This window comes from Anomaloglossus baeobatrachus, chromosome 4, assembly GCF_048569485.1.
Source record: "Anomaloglossus baeobatrachus isolate aAnoBae1 chromosome 4, aAnoBae1.hap1, whole genome shotgun sequence".
NCBI classification, from domain to species: Eukaryota; Metazoa; Chordata; class Amphibia; order Anura; family Aromobatidae; genus Anomaloglossus; species Anomaloglossus baeobatrachus.
The window spans coordinates 353,258,692-353,282,161 of NC_134356.1; positions in this window are offsets into that span (position 1 = coordinate 353,258,692).

Here is a 23,470-nt window from a genome sequence, read left to right on the forward strand (position 1 = left end):
AAAAAAATCTAGATCTTCTCCACTTAGAGTTAGCAGTGCATTGGGTGAAACCATTGTTAACAATCTTCAACAGATAAGTAATTTTCATAATCATAACATGTCTACAACCAACTAATGTCTTTTTAAGTTGTTTGTGAATAGAGTTTTCTAAAATCCTATTAACTAAGGGGTACTTTGCACGCTGCGACATTGCAGGCCGATGCTGCGATGCCGAGCACGATAGTACCCGCCCCCGTCGCAGCAGCGATTTCCTTGTGATAGCTGCCGTAGCAAACATTATCGCTACGGCAGCTTCACATGGACTCACCTGTCCTGCGACCGTCGCTCTGGCCGGCGACCCGCCTCCTTGTTAAGAGGGCGGGTCGTGCGGCGTCATAGCGACATCACACGCCAGGCGGCCAATCGGAGCGGAGGGGCGGAGATGAGTGGGATGTAAACATCCCGCCCATCTCCTTCCTTCCGCATATCCTACGGAAGCCGCAGTGACGCCGGTAGGAGATGTTCCTCGCTCCTGTGGCTTCACACACAGCGATGTGTGCTGCCGCAGGAGCGAGGAACAACATCGGACTGTTGCGTCAGCGTAATCATGGATTATGCCGACGCTGCACCGATGATACGATTACGACGCCTTTGCGCTCGTTAATCGTATCATCTAGGCTTTACACACTACGATGTCGCATGCGATGCCGGAAGTGCGTCATTTTCAATTTGACCCCACCGACATCGCACCTGCGATGTCGTAGTGTGCAAAGCCCGCCTTACTGTAATGGACTATTTGTTGAACAAAATGATGCACCATATGGAGGCATGATGAGTGCAGAGGATCAATTAACAGACAGTATTAAAATGAATATTTGCAGCAGACTTAAACTGAGTGTAATTTACTTTAGAAATAGTTTGGTTTTTTTAGGACTAAAAAATAATTGTTCTGAAATTTGTATTCTTCAAATTTTGCTAGGAAATCAAATTGCCCTGAAAACGTTTATGACTTTCTGAAATCTATGACTGGATCCAACCCATCCAACTTTAAGGCAGGGAAACTTCTGAATTTCATATTTGCTAGCTTTGCCAAATTTGGCAAACAAATTTGATTCCCAGCTAACTTATTTACAGCAAATTGATTACATGAAAAGGCTCCAATTGTCCTGAAAAGATGTTTAGTACACTGTGAAGTCTCTTTGGACTATATCCAATAATGTTTAAGCTCTGCAGCAAAAACACAACCTTAATAATGTCAAAGTGAGTGACCTTAACATACATAACTACAGGTAACAACTAGTGATACGCGTGCGTGCTTGGAACTGCTCGATACTCGATTGAGCACCGGGGTGCTCAGGTAAGCGAGTTACTCTGTTGAGTATAGACGGTACTCGAATGCCATGCTAGAGCCCCTACCTTGCAAGTCTTGTGGCTGTTTTTAGCAACTAAAAATGCGGGGTTTGACTGTCAATTACAGTAATGACGTAGACATTTTGGCTACTGCCATTACTTTAATTAGTCAGCTGCATTGCATTATCAAGTCATATATGAGACCCAGGGGTGTGATGCCCAGCACAGTGCAGCTTAGTGAGAGTTGATCTAGGAAGGAGAGCTTAGATTAGTGCAGGCATATATGCAGGGTTGTACATGTGCACCCTATATTGAGTTTCATGTGGCCCTAAAGGGTGTTTTTAGCCTGGTTTAACCTAATAAATAAATAATTTAATACAAAACAGCATGTGGTACCCTCTGGTTTTATAACCAGACAAGGTAAAATAGACATCTGTGAGATGACGCCACTGCCCCACCACCGTGCGGAGCTGCCGCCCCACCACCGTGCGGAGCTGCCGCCCCACCACCGTGCGGAGCTGCCGCCCCACCTACACCCCACCTACTGTCTCCTCCCCAAAATCCTTTAGGATGTAAGCCCGCAAGGGCAGGGCCCTCTTCCTTCTGTACCAGTCTGTCTATTGTAACTTGTATATGTATTCTGTATGTAACCCCCTCATGTACAGCACCATGGAATCAATGGTGCTCTATAAATAAACAATAATAATAATAATAATGATTTTATCAGGCTGAGAAGGTCTATGGTTATTTTGCCATTCCTAGAATAAAAGTAGCAGCTTACAGCTGTCCCATCTCTTTCTGACTGCCCTGGTGCGGTGGCAATATTTCTGGATTGATCCCAGCTGTGAATTGTCAACTAGCATCAAGCCCAGGGATTAATAATGGAGGGGAGTCTATCAGACAACCTCATTACCCAGTAACTGTAAAGTTAAAAAACACACACAGGAAAAAAATAGTTTATGTGAATAATGACTGCCATACACTATCTCCTGTTCACCCTCGGACCTGTTAGATTTGAGTAACAAACACTCGTACAGTTTAGGACTTGCTCCTCACTAGTAGCTAGTGCTCAAAGCTGTATTTAGTGTAGGTTGAGCTTCTGGTGTAGGGATTGTGTACTACAGACTTGTAGGCATGGATTATAGCCTTAGAGACTGTGCTGCTGATATCTGAAAAATGTATTCTATTCTCTAATATTACCACTCTTAGCTGCATTTAATATAAGGTGAGCTTCTGGAGTAGGGATTGTGTATTTCAGGCCTGTAGGGAGGAATTGACACCTTACAGACGAAGCTGCTGATACCTAAAAAATATATTAAAAAAAATACAGTGTATCAGCTCACCAGATTTGCTGCAGTCCCGTAATGGAGAATTCGGCGCACGGATGGTTAGAAGTCAACAGGTAAATTGGTAAGCATAAATCCACCGCAATCTCATATTGGATAAAAAGCAATCTTCTTTATTCATAAGATTTTCATAAAATCCAAGAACATGCAGCATATATTATAAAATTGCCCAGCTCTGACCTGGGCAATTTTATAATATATGCTGCATGTTCTTGGATTTTATGAAAACCTTATGAGATTGCGCTGGATTTATGCTTTCTAAAAAATATATTGTTTTGTTTAGTAATATTGCTTTTAGTTTGCAATTAGTGTCGGGTGAGATTGTGGAGTATGGATCATGTACTACAGGCATGTTGGCAGGGATTCTAGCCTTTTAGATTGTGCTGCTATCTAAAAAACCTATTCTATTCTCTAATAATACTGCTCTTAACTGCATTTTGTGTAGGGTGAGCTTCTGGAGTAGGGATCATGTCTTACAAGGATGTAGGCAGGCATTCAAACATTACAAAACATGCTGCTAATACCTAAAAATGTATTAATTTCTCTAATAATACCGCTCTTAGTTGTATTTAGTGTAGTGTATTTGAGATTCTGGAGTAAGTATTGCGTATTAAATGCCTGTATGCAGGGATTTTATTCCTACAGACCATGCTGCAGATACCTAAAATATTTATACTTTTGTATAAAAATATCACTCTTAATTTGCAATTAGTGTTAGGTGACATTCTAGAGTAGGAATTGTGTATTACAGGCCTGTAGGCAGGTATTCTAGCCTTACAGATCATTCTGCTGGCTAAGATATCTATTCTATATTATAGAAATACAGCTCTTAGTTTTCAATTAGTGTCAGGTAAGATTCTGGAATAGGGTTCATATGCTACTGGCCTGTAGGCAGGGATTCCAGCCTTACAAATTGTGCTGCTGCTAGCTAAATCTAATATATAAAGCTGAGTATATGTATGTGTGTCTGTATGTATGTGTCTGTATGTCCACTAAAGGAATCCACGCCATCGCTTTTACAATCACGAAAATTTGCACAGACACCTCATGTGACTCAGGGAACATCATAGACTATGTTTTGATAGGAAAATTTAACATCGCGCTTTACAGTTACTCTCCAAAAAACTTGCCTCTATTAAAGTCAATGGAGCTGTGAGATACAGGTTATTATTAGAAGCTGTGAGTGGTTGCTATAGGAACAAAATAAATTGTTAGTATAAGAAGCTTATGTATAAGGTAATAAGATGTCTGTTGGGAGTGAAGATGAGCCATCCCCTAGCGTTCGAGTTCGGTTTGTTGAATGGAGGCTCCGTTCGACGAACGTTCGACGAACCGTTCGACGAACCACTCGAACCCCATTGAAAACAATGGGAGGCATACACAAACACAAATAAACACATTATACATGTACACATATAGTTAATAAACATTGCCATAACACTTACAGGTCCCCGCGACGCGTCCTGCACTCTGTCTCCCGACGCTTTTCCTTCCGATAATCGCTGTGTCCTCCCAGTAACCAGCACTGATGATAGGACATATCATGACGTCAAAATAGCATGTGACCAGTCACGTGTCTATTATCTCATTGGCTACAGACTGATCACATGGCTAGACATCATGCTAGGTCCTGTCAGTGCATCTCTCCGGTAAGCAGTGCTCATTTGAGTATGTCCTTTTACCGGTGAGATGCTCTGGCACATGGTTGGCTTCTCCGTTCCTGCATGTGGGCACTCTTTACAAAGTCAGCCCAAATGCAGGGACTAGATGCCACAGCCGGTGAATAGCGGCACCGGGAATCACGTGATCGGAGCACCGTTGCTATGGTAATCCATCTGTCAGTGGTGACGTCACTGCTTACAGCCCGCAGCCTCTGCTCACTCACTGAGTGAATAGACTGCACAGGAAGCAGCAGCGTCTTCCTCCCATGCAGTGCTGTCTGATGTAGCAGAGCTGCATGGGTTGAAGGAGAAAAAAGACAGAAGACCAGGATCGTGGAGGGCTGACAGGGAGTAATAAACATGGAGTCTCTAATGTGTCTGTGTATTTATTTCTATTAAAGTATTTTTTCTCTGTGTGGTGTCTTTTTTTAATCCTTTATTGGAGATTCTTAATGGCCGAGTCAAACTTGCCTGACATTAAGAATCTCTGGCTTAATACTAGCTAGTAAAACAAAGCTAGTATTAACTCATTATTACCCAGCAAGCCACCCGGATTCAGGGCTGCTGGAAGAGTTGGATAAAGCGCAAGATGATGGTGCTTCTATGAAAGCGCCATTTTCTGGGGTGGCTGCAGACTGCAATTTTCAGCAGAGGGGCTCAGAAAGCTCGGGCTAACCTGTGCTGCGGATTCCAATCCCCAGCTGCCTAGTTGTACCCGGCTGGACACAAAAATGGGGCGAAGCCCACGTTGTTTTATTTTTAAAATATTTCATGAAATTCATGAAATAATTAAAAAAGGTCTTCCCTATATTTTTAGTTCCCAGCTGGGTACAAATAGGCCGCTGGGGGTTGTGGGAAGCCCGTACCTGCCTGCTGTACCTGGCTAGCATACAAAAATATGGCAAAGCTCACGTCATTTTTTTTTTAGTTTTGTGGCAAATTAGTGGGGGTTAGTAGCCAGTAGCTGCTTTGATTACAGTTAGCTAGCAATACAAAAAATGCAGCGGGAGCCCATATATATTTTTTTTTTAATTATTTATTTAAATAACTAAAAAAAATGGGTTTCCCTGTATTTTGATTGCCTGACATCACAGTACTGTAAAAAACAAAATCATTACAAAAAATGACGTAGCGCTCCATGGTATTTTTGATTCTTAGCGCAGATAAAGCAGACAGCTACGAGTTGCCACCCCCATCTGCCTGGCGTTACCTTGGCTGGCAATCAAAATACAGGGAAGCCCATTAATTTTTTTTTATTTAAATATTTAAAAAAATAGTTTAAAAAAAAAATGACATGGGTCCCCCCATTTTTGATAGCCAGCTAGGGTAAAGCAGACAGCTGTAGCCTGAAAACCACAGCTGTCAGCTTTACCGTGGTTGGTGATCCAATGTGGAGGTCACCTCAGGATCTTTTTTCTAATTATTTTATAAATAATAATAATTACAAATAAAAGTAGGGTCCCCCCAAATTGGATCACCAGCCAAGGTAAAGTGGACAGCTGTGGTCTGGTATTCTCAGGGTGGGAAGGTCCATAGTTATTGGCCCTTCACAGTCTAAAAATAGCAGGCTGAAGGCACCCCAGAAGTGACGCATCCACTAGATGCGCCAATCCTGGCGCTTCACCCCAGCTCATCCCGTGCCCTGGTACAGTGGCAAACGGGGTAATAAATGGGGTTAATACTAGCTGTAAGGTCACCTGACATCAAGTCCAGCAGTTTGTGATGTCATGGCATCTATCAGATACCCAACATAACAAACTGTCAGTACTAACAAAAAAAAAACAAAATAAAAATGTATTTGAAAAAACACTCCCCAAAACATTTCCTCTTTCACCAATTGATTGTAAGGAAAAAAAAATAAGGGGGTCTCACGACGACTCTGGACCATCTAGAATATGGGGAGACATGCTCAGGGAACGTATCCCCCATTTTCTAGGAGTGCAGACCCTCCATGTGAGGAGTGTGGGTGCAATGAATCTGCACCCACTCTCCCTGGTCCACAGCAGCAGAGTCCATGTCGTAACTGTTGCTACCAAAGCTGCAATGCCCTGCTCATGAGGTAAGGGCATGCCTAATCAGGAGAACTATATTAAATTTGCTAATAAAGGTATGTCCTAATATTATTACTATTCCACCTACTATATATTGGGGATAGGATCTTAGCTATGGAATACCCCTTAAAGTCCAGTTATCCAGATTAATGAATACTAAACAACAGAGCTCGCTATTTAGACATGTTTTCTTGTGGCGTATATTGGACTTTTATGTTTGGTAGTCGTTCAGCAGGGCAACTATAAAATCAAATACCTCCATTTGGAAATGTAGTATAGCTCTCCTGATCAACTATGTTCCTTACCTCATGAGTAGGGCATTGCAGTAGTTTACAGATGCATGGTTACTGCCACTGACTGTGTCTGTACACAGGAAGCTGAGCTGACAGCCGCTCTGTGCATGCGGCAGCGTCTATTGTGAAGGAGGGGGCCGCGGGGATCAACGCTGCACAGGTACCGTGGGAAACCGGGGAACACCGGTGGAGTTATAGGGGGTGACCTGGCAGGGCCTGGGGAGGAGTTTTTTGTCGCATGTGTCATGGCATATGCGACGGAAATCAGAGGAGTAGGGTGAATGCGGCCGGCGCACTGCTGTGCGTGCTGCCATCTTGGATTTCCGGGAGAGGGTCGGGGGGGGCACTTTGGCGACATCCGGGGACCGGAGGGGACCGGGGAGGAGATTTATCTCCCATCTGACATGTTTGTTCATGCCAGATGGTAGATAAATAATTTTTTACCGGAGCTGTCATTTACTGTAACGCGTTCATCGGTATACGGTGATCACGTGAGCGGGGACCAGAAAAACTGGCCTGAATCATGATCTCCAGGGCCTCAGCTACCCCCTGAAACCCCGGAGATTTTCTGACGCTGGGGGGCGCTATTCACTTATTTCTGCCTGCTGTTTATAAAAGGCAAATTAGAATGTTACATGCACACGACTGATCCGTTTTTGCGGTCCGCATAAAACAGTCCGTTTTTTTCACAGGTGCATCCGTGTGGCATCCGTTTCCGTTCCGTATACGGTCCGTATGTCATCTGATTGTCATCCGTGTGCCTTCCGTTTTTTTTGCATACTGCAAAAAAACTGAAGGAGGGAAAATACATAAATTTACCCAGGATCAATAGCTTCAACCTACATGAGGTGCTCAGATGTTCACTCCAGTGCCATTTTCTACTGCTTTTCACAGCAAAGAGTGCTCTGTTGATTTTCCTGTGCTTGTACACTTTATATCAGTCTTTTCTGTTATTATAATGGCAGAAAGACACATAATTTCCCACTCTCCTGCATTTTGTAATTTTGTACCCTTTGGTGCCTTTCATGTGGCACTAAGAGGTGTTTAGCCTTGTATTTAGCCAAAAAAATAAATACATTTTAAAAAAAATGACGCGGGGTTCACCCTATTTTTGATAAACCAGCTAGAATATAGCAGACGGCTGCAGCTGCAGACCACAGCTGGCAGCTTCAACTTGGCTGGAAATCCAAAACTGAGGGCACCCCACGCTGTTATTTTAAATTAAATAAATAATTTAAAAAAAAAACACGTGGGGGTCCCCCCAAAATTGGATCCCCAGCCAACGTAAAGTGGATACCTGGGTTCTGATATTCTCAGACTAGGGAGGTCCATGGTTATTGAACTCTCCCCAGCCTAAAAATAGCAGGCCGCAGCTGTCCCAAAAGTGGCACATCCATTAGATGCGCCAATCCTGGTGCTTCGCTCCAGCTCATCCCGTTGCCCTGGTGCTGTGGCAAACAGGGTAATATATGGGGATAATACCAGATGTGTAATGTCACCTGGCATCAAGCCCAGGGGTTCATGATTAGAGTCGAGCGCGGTTCGTGGTTCGAGGTTCTCCAGTACGCGGTTCGAGTGATTTGCGGGCTGTTATAGATCGAACTAGAACTCGAGCTTTTTGCTAAAGATAGTTCTAGTTACGTTCATGAACAGTTCTAGCAGCAAAAAGCCAAGCTAATTACTAGCTGGCTTTCTGCTGTAATAGTGTAAGTCACTCTGTGACTCACACTATTATGAAATTTCAGCGTATAGTGTGCGGGAACAGCACATTCAGATAACTGCTGCTGGGATAATGGCGATCGCCAATTTTTTTTTTTCCTTGTCTTCCTTCCCTAAGCACGCGCGTGTAGTGGGGCGGGCCAGCATGTCAGCCAATCCCAGACACACACAAAGCTAAGTGGACTTTTAGCCAGAGAAGCAACGGCATGTGTGATAGGATCTCCATGTCACATGTCCCTGCATTATAAAAACGGGTATCTGCCCATCAGGATGCCATTATCTGCCTTCTGCGTCTGACTGTCAGTCACCGCTGGCGTAGCTCCTGTCTCCGATACTGCTGTGTATGCTCTAAACACAGCGCTATACAGAATAGGGATAGAAGTTTCTTTTAGCCCTTGTAAGGGCTAATAACAGCAGGCTCAGAGCCATAGGTGACAGTCAGGTCCGTGGAAACAGATTTTAACAGCTACAGATAAGAGCGTCTGTGCAGCTAAGGTAAGGGACTTCCTCGCTGCATTTCACCATTAGGAAGGATATAAAGTGAGGCTTCCTTTCCTCTACACAGACCCACAACCCTGCCACTGTACCCTCCAGCCCTTTGTTACTAAGCCATTATACTAGCAAACACTGAGTAAACTTAGTGGCATCCTTAAAGTGGCTGTTGGACTTCCATTAGTGTCCCACTAGTGCAAATGTATTTGCAGCACCTCTGCATTGCACACTCAAGCTCATTGTTACTAAGCCATTATACTAGCAAACACTGAGGAAACTTAGTGGCATCCTAAAAGTAGCAGTTGGACTTCCATTAGTGTCCCACTAGTGCAAATCTATTTGCAGCACCTCTGCAGTGCACACTCAAGCTCATTGTTACTAAGCCATTATACTAGCAAACACTGAGGAAACTTAGTGGCATCCTTAAAGTGGCAGTTGGACTTCCATTAGTGTCCCACTAGTGCAAATCTATTTGCAGCACCTCTGCAGTGCACACTCAAGCTCATTGTTACTAAGCCATTATACTAGCAAACACTGAGGAAACTTAGTGGCATCCTAAAAGTAGCAGTTGGACTTCCATTAGTGTCCCACTAGTGCAAATCTATTTGCAGCACCTCTGCATTGCACACTCAAGCTCATTGTTACTAAGCCATTATACTAGCAAACACTGAGGAAACGTAGTGGCATCCTAAAAGTAGCAGTTGGACTTCCATTAGTGTCCCACTAGTGCAAATCTATTTGCAGCACCTCTTCATTGCACACTCAAGCTCACTGTTACTAAGCCATTATACTAGCAAACACTGAGTAAACTTAGTGGCATTCTAAAAGTGGCAGTTGGACTTCCATTAATGTCCCACTAGTGCAAATCAATTTGCAGCACCTCTGCATTGCACACTCAAGCTCATTGTTACTAAGCCATTATACTATGAAACACTGAGGAAACTTAGTGGCATCCTAAAAGTGGCTGTTGGACTTCCATTAGTGTCCCACTAGTGCAAATCTATTTGCAGGACCTCTGCATTGCACACTCAAGCTCATTGTTACTAAGCCATTATACTAGCAAACACTGAGGAAACTTAGTGGCATCCTAAAAGTAACTGTTGGACTTCCATTAGTGTCCCACTAGTGCAAATCTATTTGCAGCACCTCTGCATTGCACACTCAAGCTCATTGTTACTAAGCCATTATACTAGCAAACACGGAGTAAACTTAACATAAATAGCACAGATAGAAAGGGGAAGGTAGCATATTGTAGTTTCATCCTAACAGACTTTATTACAATCCCCATATAAACGGATATCATGGAATATACTCCCAATTCAACCAACACACTCATGTAAAACACGTATAGGAGACTTATTCAATTATAAAATATCAAATTTTATTATAATTCAGAAAGGTAAAGTTCATTTTCCATATAGTATACAAATGAGGTAAGGTGGATTCTTTAGACACCCACCCATCAAGGAACTACCCAAATTTAACCCATCATGATCCCTAGCAAGAAAGTGTAAATAGCCAGTGCAATATATGAGGGGAACCCCATGTGGTCAAACAGTGAAGTCACCAAACAGCAGTTTACAGACTTACCCATGGTGAGGGCCTATCAATGGTAGTTCAGAGGTGGGTAGGTGAGTATCCTTTAACCCGGATGCGCGTGTCGCCAAAGCTTTATCAGTGGGGTGCAGGCGAACTGAGTAAACTTAGTGGCATCCTAAAAGTGGCTGTTGATCTTCCATTAGTGTCCCACTAGTGCAAATCTATTTGCAGCACCTCTGCATTGCACACTCAAACTCATTGTTACTAAACCATTATACTACCAGCTAGCTATACTACTAGCTAACACTGAGTAAACTTAGTGGCATCCTAAAAGTGGCTATTGGACTTCATTATTGTCCCACTGGTACAAAGCTATTTGCGGCACCACTGCATTGCACACTCAAACTCATTTTTACTAAGCTATTATACTAGCAAACACTGAGGAAACTTAGTGGCATCCTAAAAGTGGCTGTTGGACTTCCATTAGTGTCCCACTAGTGCAAATCTATTTGCATCACCTCTGCATTGCACACTCAAGCTCATTGTTACAAAGCCATTATACTAGCAAACACTGAGTAAACTTAGTGGCATCCTAAAAGTGGCTGTTGGATTTCCATTAGTGTCCTACTAGTGCAAATCTATTTGCAGCACCTCTGCATTGCACACTGAAACTCATTGTTACTAAGCCATTCTAATAGCAAACTATGCTGCCAGTTAAATGGCCGTAGTTGCATTGTCAGGGATAGTTATTGTTGTTTATTCTGCTGTTAATAAAGCTAGACCACCGCTGCAATCTACACCATCTCTCAATTTTTACTTCCACATTTTAAGTGCACAATCTTGTCGCAATCAAAATCAGTGGCAAATTGACAGATGCTGGTGCTAAGGGGAAGAGGCATGTTGGAAAAGGAAAAAAAGGGTTTGTCTGTGGGGAAGGTGGCAAAGCTCCGTTAAAATCTCCTGAAGATAGACCATCTTCCAGCAAAAGTAATATGTCTACTACTTACCGTGGACAATCCGATGTGCTCCCTTTTTTACGGACACAAACAACTGGAACAAAGGTAGATGATGGCCAAAAAAAGAAAATGCTTGAATGGATCTCAAGTGGTCCAACAAGTGCCCTCTCTGCCACCTCAACTACCGCATCCAAAAAACACCAGTCCTATGAGTTGTCATCCCAATCACACTTGCTTTCTCCCAGCTCTGAAGTTTCCATCCACCCTGCACAGTATGGTGGAACTGAGATAGCTGAGTCTGCAGAGCTGTTCAGTCACACTATAGTCTGGGAATCAGGGGTCTACTCCCAAGCTACAGTGAGTAAAGACCAGGAAATGGTCTGCAGTGATGCCCAGAACCTTTGTGACTCTGAATCAGGCCGTGAGGACCAAGTTTCTGAGCATAATGTTGACCCCTATTCACAAACTGTAACACCTGTTGTTATAGACAATGAGGAACATACGATGAGACGCAGATACCAAATTGGGATGACAACTTAAATATTGGTTCACGTCAGGAGGAGCCTCGGTCTGAGGGTGAGGGGAGTGCAAACACAACACTTGATGAGGAAGTTCTAGATCCCACCTACTGTCAACCCACAGTCAGGCACTCGAGGAGGTCAACAGAGGCGGTGGAGGAGGATGCTACTGACGACGAAGTTACCTTGCTTCTTCCTGGACAGAGTCAGAGTACTGGTAGCACATCTACAACTGCATCCTCAGCCACCACTCTGCCTCTGAGCACTAATCGGGGTGGATCAGCAGGTCGCATGCCCTCTAAGCCTTGCCTAGCCTGGTCCTTTTTTGACATAGCAAAAGATCGCCCAAATCATGTGATAGGTAAAATTTGTCGTGATTCTTTTAGTAGAGGGCAAAACCTCAGCAGTTCGACAACTTCTTCCATGAATCGTCACATGAATAAATATCATATGTCCCAGTGGGAAGCTCACCGTGCTGCAATGCGGCCTAGCGGAGCGAACCATCCACCGCCTGCCCCTTCAAGTGCATCCGCGAGCTCTTCATCTTCTAGGACTGTGGGGATAGCTGTCACACCTGGTTTTCCACGCATAACTTCCACCACTGTAACCGCAACAGGCAGTTTGCTTGGTAGGTCGTCAGTTGGTTTGGAAGGGGAAACAAGTGCGTGTGTACAGCTCTCTCAGACATCAATAGCACCAACGTTGGATGAAGGCAACATCATGTCTACGCCTGCACTTTCCTCACAAACCTGCATTTTTCCAGGGACACCCTACTCAACACCGTCTACACCCAGCAGCCAGATCTCTGTCCCTCAGATGTGGACAAATAAAAGGCCATTTCCTGCGACCCATGACAAAGCTAAGAGGTTGACTTTATCCCTCTGTAAGCTCTTGGCTACCGAAATGCTGCTTTTCTGCCTGGTGGACACACAGGATTTTAGAGACCTTATGTCTGTCGCTGTGCCCCAGTACCAGATGCCCAGTCGCCACTACTTCTCTAAGAAAGGTGTGCCTGTGCTACATTAGCATGTCACACACAACATCACCGCTTCCTTGAGAAACTCTGTGTGTGAACAGGTGCATTTCACCACCGATACTTGGACCAGTAAGCATGGACAGGGACGTTACATGTCGCTGACTGGGCACAGGGTAACTATGGTGATAGATGGTGAAGGGTCTGCTGCACAAGTCTTGCCATCCCCACTGCTTCTGCCTCCTCCACCTCGTCTGGGTCCTCCATCCCCGCCCCAAGACTGCCTGGTCAGGCCACCAGCGTTCTAACTGCACAGACGGAATCACGCACCCCTCATTACTATGCTGGCAGCAGAGCACAACGGCATCAGGCGGTTTTTAGCTTGACATGTCTTGGAAATAAGAGTCACACAGCGGCTGAGTTGTGGGCAGCTCTGTAGACTGAGTTTGGTAAATGGTTGTCTCCACTCAACCTGCAGCCTGGTAAGGCCGTGTGCAACAATGCTGCAAACCTGGGTGCGGCCCTTCGCCTGGGCAAGGTGACACACGTGCCTTGTATGGCTCACGTGTTGAAACTTGTGGTCCAGCAATTTTTAACACACTATCCCGGCCTAGATGGCCTTCTGAACAGGGCACGAAAACTGTCTGCTCACTTCCGCCGTTCAACTACCGCTGCTGAGCGACTTGCATCGCTCCAGAAGTCTTTCGGCCTGCCGGTTCATCGCCTGAAATGCGATGTGCCGACACGCTGGAATTCGACTCTCCACATGTTACAGCGACTGTGGCAGCACCGACGAGCCCTGGTGCAATACGTCATGACGTATAGCCTGGGCAAACGAGATGCAGAGGTGGGGAAGATCACCCTGATGGAGTGGTCTCAGATCAAGGACCTATGCACCCTTCTGCACAGTTTCGACATGGCGACGAATATGTTTAGCGCTGACAATGCCATTATCAGCATGACAATTCCAGTCATTTACATGCTGGAGCACACGCTAAACACTATTCATAGTCAGGGGGTGGGACAACAGGAAGGGGAGGAACTACAGGAGGATTCATATGCGCAAGAGACAACAACATCACCAAGGACCAGATGTTTATCATCACCAACGCGGCTGGCATGGGACCATGGGGGATAGGGATCAACAAGGGCGCATGGTAGCTGGTGAAATATTGAGGAAGGTGCAGGAGAACATGAAGAAATGCAGGACGAACTGTCCATGCACATGGAAGACTCAGCGAATGAGAGAGACCTTGGTCAAATTTCAGTTGAAAGAGGTTGGGGGGAGATGTCAGAGGAAGAAAGAACGGTTAGCACCTCCATGCCACAAACACAGCGTGAACTTGGTCTGCATGGCTGCGCAAGACACATGAGCGACTTCTTGCTGCACTACCTACAACATGACCCTCGTATTGTCAAAATTAGAAGTGATGATGACTTGCCACACTATTAGATCCCCGGTGCAAATCCAAATTTTGTGACATAATTCCAGCCATAGAAAGGGACGCACGTATGCAGGAGTATCAGCAAAAGCTGTTACTCGATCTTAGCTCGGCTTTTTCACCAAACAACCGTGGTGCAGGGAGTGAATCTCCCAGTTGTAACTTGATAAACATGGGACGGTCTCATCATCTTCAACAGTCTACCCGTACCAGCAGCACCGTATCTGGTGCTGGTAACAGCAATTTTATTGAATCTTTTCATAATTTTTTTAGACCATCCTTTGCAAGGCCACCAGAGAGATGATACAGGAGTATCTCCAAATGAACATTGATGCCATGACTTTGCAAATGGAGCCTTGCTCATTTTGGGCTCCAAATCTTGAAAAATGGCCAGAGCTCTCCATTTACTCCTTGGAGATTTTGTCGTGTCCAGCTGCCAGCGTTGTCTCTGAACATGTGTTCAGTGCTGCTGGGTGTGTGACACATAAGCGCACGCGTCTGTACAGTGACAATGTGGACAGACTAACGTTCATCAAAATGAACAAGTCATGGATCCACAATGAATTTACTACCCCTGTGTCATCCTGGGGAGAGTAAATGTTTGTGGATTTGGAATGTGCTTGATGCAAATCTAGCTGTGAAGTGTACAACTGGGGCACAGGTGCTGCCACTGAAGGGGTGGGTGTGTGTGTGGCCCAATTTTTGGAAAAAAGGGAGACTCCGCTTGGAGTAACCTTGCGGTGTTTTACATGATTTTAGAAGGGCATGCCATGCCTATATCTGTGTCTCGTCCTTTTTTTTCCTCGTCAAGCTGTTTTGTTTTCGCATGAGAATTTGTTCTTGTCACTTTCCCATGTGTTTGTGTTGTGTTGTGAGTTGTTTGTCACCTTTTGGACACCTTTGAGGGTGTTTTCTAGGTGTTTTTATGTGTTTGTGATTGCCTCCCATTGTTTCCTATGCGGTTCGAGTGGTTCTCCGAACCGGTTCGCCGAACCGAGCTCGAACGAGACCTTCATTCGGCGAACCGAACTCGAGCCGAACCACGGCCGGTTCGCTCATCTCTATTCGTGATGTCAGGCATCTATCAGATACCCAACATCACCAACCCAGTCAGTATTAAAAAAAATAGTCGACAAACACATTTTTATTTGAAAAAACACTCCCCAAAACATTCCCTCTTTCACCAATTTATTAGAAAAATAAACAAATCCAGGTCTGGTGTAATCCAAGGGGGTCCCATGACGATCCATACCATAGTCAATATCCTAGTCAATGAAGAACAGAATGTTCCATATTGGCTGGGAGAGCAATGCAGTGACCTGAACTAACATCAATAGGTCAGCCCAGGTCATGACGAGCGCTGCTGTCAGGAGGTTAGCAAGGTACATTACCTGCGGTGATCGCTGCACTCCTGATAGCAGACTTGTCACTAAGTTCAATGACCGCCGTCTTCACAAACCAAGTATCGCGGGAGCCTGTGACGTCACCGCTAGAGATAGTCTCGGGTCGACAGCGAGAGTAGATGTGACAAGCGGCGGCCATGGAAGACAGTGACAGCGCTGACGTCAGGAGGGCAGGACTTCATCCCCGCAGGTAAGGAACTTTACTAACCTGCCTACGGCAGCACTTGTCATATCCGCGGCTGCTGTCACTGCAGTGTGGGCAGCTTTGGACACCGTACAGTGGGGGAAACTGCGGACACACTATAGTGTGTGCATATGCTGACACTGCAGTGTGGGCAGCTACAGACACAGTACAGTGCAGGCATATGCTGACACTGCAGTGTGGGCAGCTGCGGACACCGTACAGTGCGGGCAGCTGCGAACACACTACAGTTCGGGCAGCTGCGGACACTGCTGAGCGGGCAGCTGCGGACACACTACAGTGCGGGCATACGCGGACACTGCAGTGTGGGCAGCTGCGTACACTGTCCAGTGCGGGCAGCTGCGGGGCTGGAGCTGGAGCGGGGCACAGACTGCAGTGGCATCTGACGGAAGTCACACGAAAGTGCTTCTGTGTGGCTTTCGGGGATTTTTGCACACGTAGCGAGGGTACACATTGGGTTACTAAGCAAAGCGCTTTGCTTAGATACCCGATATTTACCCAGGTTACCAGCTTACCGCAGGCTGCCAGTGATGACTCCCTGAGCACACGTAGCTGTGAAAAGCCACGCTTTTGGTGATCGAACCGTTCTCGAACGTAACTCGAACTGTCGAACTTTTAGCAAATCGTTTGAGTTCGTTGAACGACTCGAACACCCCCCAAAATCACTCGAACATGAAATTGGCGAAGCTCGAACCTCGAACATCACTCATCTCTAGTTGGGAAACAGATAGAGAGAGACAGAAAGAGACAGACAGACATAGGCACAGACAGAGTAAGAGGAAGACAGGGAAAGAGACAGAGACAAACAGAGACAGACAGGGAAAGAGACAGACAGAGACAGACAGACAGTCAAAGACACAGGCAGAGGCAGGCAGACTCAGAGACAGGCACAGACAGGCAGGGAAAGAGACAGACAGACAGAGACAGACAGCGACAGACAGGGAAAGAGACAGACAAGGAAAGAGACAGAGACAGGGAAAGAGACAGGGAGAGAGTCAGAGACAGACAGGCAAAGAGGCAGAGACAGATGGGGAAAGAGACAGACCTGGAATGAGACAGACGTGGAACGAGACAGACCGGGAAAGAGACAGGCAGGGAAAGAGACAGACGGGGAAAGAGACAGATAGGGAGAGAGACAGATCGGGAAAGAGACAGACGGGGAAAGAGACAGATGGGGAAAGAGACAGATGGTAAAGAGACAGATAGGGAAAGAGACTGACAAACAGATAGACAGATAGAGATAGAGAGAGACAGACAGACACAGAAATAGAAGACAAGAGGGGAATTATGCAAAAGTGAATTTATTGACTGATACACTGCAAAAGGAACCTAACCAGAGCAACAGCACCAACGTTTCGGCATAGAGCCTTTCTCAAGGTCGTTGCATCACTGGTCAGAATAAGGAACTACGGGTCTCGAAGGACAACCGGAGGTTTGCAAATAATGGCAAGGTTCCACACGTTTTTGCAGAGTATGCTCATGGGTGAAGGGGTGACAGGATCACAATGTGAGGTGAGAGGACGCCTGCAGTGGAGATCCGGGACTGGCATCAGTGGCAGGGAGAGAGGCTGCAGCACCCCTTCACCCATGAGCATACTCTGCAAAAACGTGTGGAACCTTGCCATTATTTGCAAACCTCTGGTTGTCCTTCGAGACCCGTAGTTCCTTACTCTGACCAGTGATGCTACGACCTTGAGAAAGGCTCTATGCCGAAACGTTGGTGCTGTTGCTCTGGTTAGGTTCCTTTTGCAGTGTATCAGTTAATAAATTCACTTTTGCATAATTCCCCTCTTGTCTTCAATTTGAGTGCTGGGATTCTTTTTACTATATGATTCTTGATCCCCTAAGCACCTTTAGTGTATGTGGTGAAGCCTGTAATTTCTATATATTTATACACAGAAATAGAGACAGAAAGACACAGACAGACACAGAGATAGAGAGAGACAGACAGAGAGATAGAGAGAGACAGACAGACATAGAAATAGAGGGAGACAGACAAACACAGAGACTGATACAGATAGACAAAGAGATAGACACAGACAAACATGGATAGAGACAAAGACACAATTGGATAGAGAGACACACAGACAGACAGAGAATGACAGGGAAAGAGATAGACACACAGAGACAGAGGGAAAGAGACAGACAGACACAGACAGACAGACAGAGACAAGTAAAGAGACAGGGAAAGAGACAAGTAAAGAGACAGGGAAAGAGACAGCGACAAGTAAAGAGGCAGGGAAAGAGACAGAGACAGACGGGAAAAGAGACAGACAGGAAAACAGACAGACCTGAAATGAGACAGACCTGATAAGGGACAGATGGGGAAAGAGACAGCTGGGGAAAGAGACAGAGACAAGGAAAGAGACAAGATAAGATACGGAGACAAGTAAAGAAACAGGGAAAGAGACAGAGACAAGTAAAGAGACAGGGAAAGAGACAGATGGGGAACGAGACAGACGGGGAAAGAGACAGATGTGGAAACAGACAGATCTGGAATGAGACAGACCTGGAAATGGACAGATGGGGAAAGAGACAGACGGGGAAAGGGACAGATGGGGAAAGAGACAGATGGGGAAAGAGACAGATGGGGACAGAGAAAGACCTGGAAAGAGACAGACCTGGAAAGAGACTGACCTAGAACAAGACAGATGGGGAATAAGACAGACGGGGAACGAGACAGATGAGAAATGAGACAGACGGGGAAAGAGACAGACCTGGAACGAGACAGACCTGGAATGAGAAAGACCTGGAAAGAGACAGACCTGGAAAGAGACTGACCTGGAACAAGACACATGGGGAACAAGACAGATGGGGAACGAGACAGATGAGAAATGAGACAGACGGGGAAAGAGACAGACCTGGAACGAGACAGACCTGGAACGAGACAGATCTGGAATGAGACAGACCTGGAATGAGACAGATGGGGAAAGAGACCTGACAGACAGATAGAGAGAGAGACAGACAGAAACAGAGATAGAGAGACAGACACAGAGATAGAGACAGAGAGACCAATACATAGACAGAGAGACTGATGCAGAGACAGACTGAGAGACTGATACATAGAGACTAATACAGAGACAGACAGAGAGACTGATACAGAGACAGACTGAGAGACTGATGCAGAGACAGACAGAGACAGACAGATAGAGACTGGGAGAGAGACAGAGAGACAGTTGCTATCCCGTGCAACTCCCGGGTACTACAGCTAGTCTATTATATTTTGTAATAATTCTAATCCTAATTTGCAATTAGTGTTGTGGGAGATTCTGGAGTAGGGATCGTGTATTACAGGCCAGGAGGTAGGGATTCTAGTCTTACATACCATGCTGCTGATGCCTAAAAAATGTATTTTATTCTCTAAAAATATTACACTTTACTGCATTTATTGTAGGGTAAGTTCTGGAGTAAAAATCAAGCATTACGGGCCTGTTTTCAGGGATTCTAGCCTTACAGACTTTTCTGCTGCTAGCTAAAAAATATATTATAGTTTCTAGTTATACCACTCTAAGTTTAGATTTAGTTTTGGGTGAGATCCTGGAGTAGGGATTATGTATTAAAGGCCTGTAGGCATAGATTCTAGCCTTACAGACCATGCTGCTGATACCTAACAACCTATTCTATTGTCAAATAATAATGTTCTTAGCTGCATTTAATGTAGGGGAAATTCTGGAGTAGGGATTGTGTATTACAGTCCTGTAGACAGGGATTCTAGCCTTACAGACGTTGCTGCTGAAACCTAAAGATCTTAAGCGGGCTTTAAACGCTACGATATCGTTAATGAATTATCGCCTGGGTCATGGTGTTTGTGACGCACAACGGGCGTCATTAACGATATCGCAGTATGTGACACTTATGAGCGACCTTAAATTATTGCAAAAGCGGTCAAAATCGTTTGCCGTGGAGAGGTCGTCCTGAAACAAAAAATCGTTTTCTGCTTATTAGCGATGTTGTTCGTCATTCCTGCGGCACCACACATCACTGTGTGTGACACCGCAGGAGCGATGAATATCTCCTTAGCTGCCTCCACCAGCAATGCGTAAGGAAGGAGGTGGGCGGGATGTTACGTCCCGCTCATCTCCGCCCCTCCGCTTCTATTGGACGCCTGCCATGTGACGTCGCTGTGACACCGCACGAACCGCCCCCCTTATAAAGGAGGCGGTTCACTGGCCAGAGCGACGTCGCAGGGCAGGTAAGTTTGTGTGACGGGGTTAAGTGAGGTTGTGCGGCACGGGCAGCGATTTGCCCGTGTCACACAACCGACGGGGGCGGGTACGATCGCTTGAGATTTCGCTAGCGAGATCGCAGCGTGTAAAGCCCGCTTCATTGTATTCTATTTTAATACCGTTTTTACCTGTATACAGTGCCTACAAGTAGTATTCAACCCCCTGCAGATTTAGCAGGTTTACACATTCGGAATTAACTTGACATTGTGACATTTGGACTGTAGATCAGCCTGGAAGTGTGAAATGCACTGCAGCAAAAAAGAATGTTATTTCTTTTTTTTTTTTTTTTTTAAATTGTGAAAAGTTTATTCAGAGGGTCATTTATTATTCAACCCCTCAAACCACCAGAATTCTGTTTGGTTCCCCTAAAGTATTAAGAAGTATTTCTGGCACAAAGAACAATGAGCTTCACATGTTTGGATTAATTATCTCTTTTTCCAGCCTTTTCTGACTAATTAAGACCCTCCCCAAACTTGTGAACAGCACTCATACTTGGTCAACATGGGAAAGACAAAGGAGCATTCCAAGGCCATCAGAGACAAGATCGTGGAGGGTCACAAGGCTGGCAAGGGGTACAAAACCCTTTCCAAGGAGTTAGGCCTACCTGTCTCCACTGTTGGGAGCATCATCCGGAAGTGGAAGGCTTATGGAACTACTGTTAGCCTTCCACGGCCTGGACAGCCTTTGAAAGTTTCCACCCATGCCGAGGCCAGGCTTGTCCGAAGAGTCAAGGCTAACCCAAGGACAACAAGAAAGGAGCTCCGGGAAGATCTCATGGCAGTGGGGACATTGGTTTCAGTCAATACCATAAGTAACGTACTCCACCGCAATGTTCTCCGTTCCAGACGAGCCTGTAAGGTACCTTTACTTTCAAAGCGTCATGTCAAGGCTCGTCTACAGTTTGCTCATGATCACTTGGAGGACTCTGAGACAGACTGGTTCAAGGTTCTCTGGTCTGATGAGACCAAGATCGAGATCTTTGGTGCCAACCACACACGTGACGTTTGGAGACTGGATGGCACTGCATACGACCCCAAGAATACCATCCCTACAGTCAAGCATGGTGGTGGCAGCATCATGCTGTGGGGCTGTTTCTCAGCCAAGGGGCCTGGCCATTTGGTCCGCATCCATGGGAAGATGGATAGCACGGCCTACCTGGAGATTTTGGCCAAGAACCTCCACTCCTCCATCAAGGATCTTAAGATGGGTCGTCATTTCATCTTCCAACAAGACAACGACCCAAAGCACACAGTCAAGAAAACCAAGGCCTGGTTCAAGAGGGAAAAAATCAAGGTGTTGCAGTGGCCTAGTCAGTCTCCTGACCTTAACCCAATTGAAAACTTGTGGAAGGAGCGCAAGATTAAAGTCCACATGAGACACCCAAAGAACCTAGATAACTTGGAGAAGATCTGCATGGAGGAGTGGGCCAAGATAACTCCAGAGACCTGTGCCGGCCTGATCAGGTCTTATAAAAGACGATTATTAGCTGTAATTGCAAACAAGGGTTATTCCACAAAATATTAAACCTAGGGGTTGAATAATAATTGACCCACACTTTTATGTTGAAAATGTATTAAAATTTAACTGAGCAACATAACTTGTTGGTTTGTAAGATTTATGCATCTGTTAATAAATCCTGCTCTTGTTTGAAGTTTGCAGGCTCTAACTTATTTGCATCTTATCAAACCTGCTAAATCTGCAGGGGGTTGAATACTACTTGTAGGCACTGTACATACAGTAACTTAAAATGTGCAAGACCTGCAGTAAGGGGCATGGAAGTGGATGACCCAGTGATTGTGGTGCACATAGAGGTTGGGGCCTGTTATGATTCAGTGATCGAGGAGGAATCAGAAATAGGACAAAAATGCAGAAACCCAAAAACTAACCAGAGTGGCTGGAACCTTAACGGACTGCAGACCTAATACTGACACACAACTAGAAGTAGCCGTGGGGCGAGCCTACGATGATCTAGTCGCCTTGACAAAGCCGGAGTACTCAATATTTTTACAGAGATAAATATTAGAAAAGCTAATCTGCCTCGGAGCAATCCCCAAAGATATAGATAGCCCCCCACATGTAAAGACTACGGTGATATAAGAAAACACAATACATATCTAGCAAACAGATTCAGCAAAGATGAGGCACAATCTATCTGTGTTACTGGGATCCAGAAAACACTAATATAGATGAGGGACTGAATTTAATACCAAGCATGACAAAACACAATACATAGCAAAACATGGAGTTAGGTAAACAGACACTCCAGCAGGGAATGATCCAACTCAACCAAGAACTCCATAAGGCAAAATCAGGAATCAAGCACTAGTATCAAAACAGGAAAAACTACAAGAAAGGGAAAACAATAAGCAGTGGTACAAAGACCAACTTATCTGAGAGGAATTCTGGTAGAGAGAAGGCTTGTTTCAGAAGCAACCTGAAAAAACAGTTTTTTTGAGAGCATAGAATCATAGAATCATAGAATATTAGAGTTGCATTGGACCTCCTGGGTCATCTAGTCCAACCCCCTGGTCAAAGCAGGATTCACTAAATCATCCCAGACAGATGTCCGTCCAACCTCTTTTTAAAGACATCCATTGAAGGAGAACTCACAACCACTCGTGGCAGCCTATTACACTCATTGATCACCCTCACTGTCAAAAAGTTTTTTCTAATATCTAATCTGTGTCTCCTCCCCATCAGTTTCATCCCATTGCTTCTAGTCTTTCCTTGTGAAAATGAGAATAAAACTGATCCCTCTACAGTGTGACAGCCTTTAAGATATTTGTAGAGAGCTATTAAGTCTCCTCTCAGTCTTCTCTTTTGCAAGCTAAACAATCCTAAATCCTGTAACCATTCCTCATAGGACATGGTTTGCAGTCCAGTCACCATTCTGGTCACTCTTCTCTGAACTTGCTCCAGTTTGTTGATGTCTTTTTTAAAATGTGGTGCCCAGAACTGGACACGGTATTCCAGATGAGGTCTGACCAAAGTGGAGTAAAGGGGGTAATGACTTCACGTGATCTAGAATGTATGCTTCTGTTAATACATCCTAGAATGGTGTTTACCTTTTTTGCTGCTGCGTCACACTGTTGACTCATGTTCAGTCTGTGATCTATTCGTATACCTAAGTCTTTTTCACACATGCTTTTGGATAGCTCTATTCCTCCCATGCTGTATATGCTCTTTTCATTATTCTTGCCAAGATGTATGACTTTGCATTTCTCCCTGTTAAAAACCATTCTATTAGTTACTGCCCATTGTTCCAGCTTGTTTAGATCTTGTTGAATCCGCTCTCTCTCTTCTCTAGTATTAGCTATTCC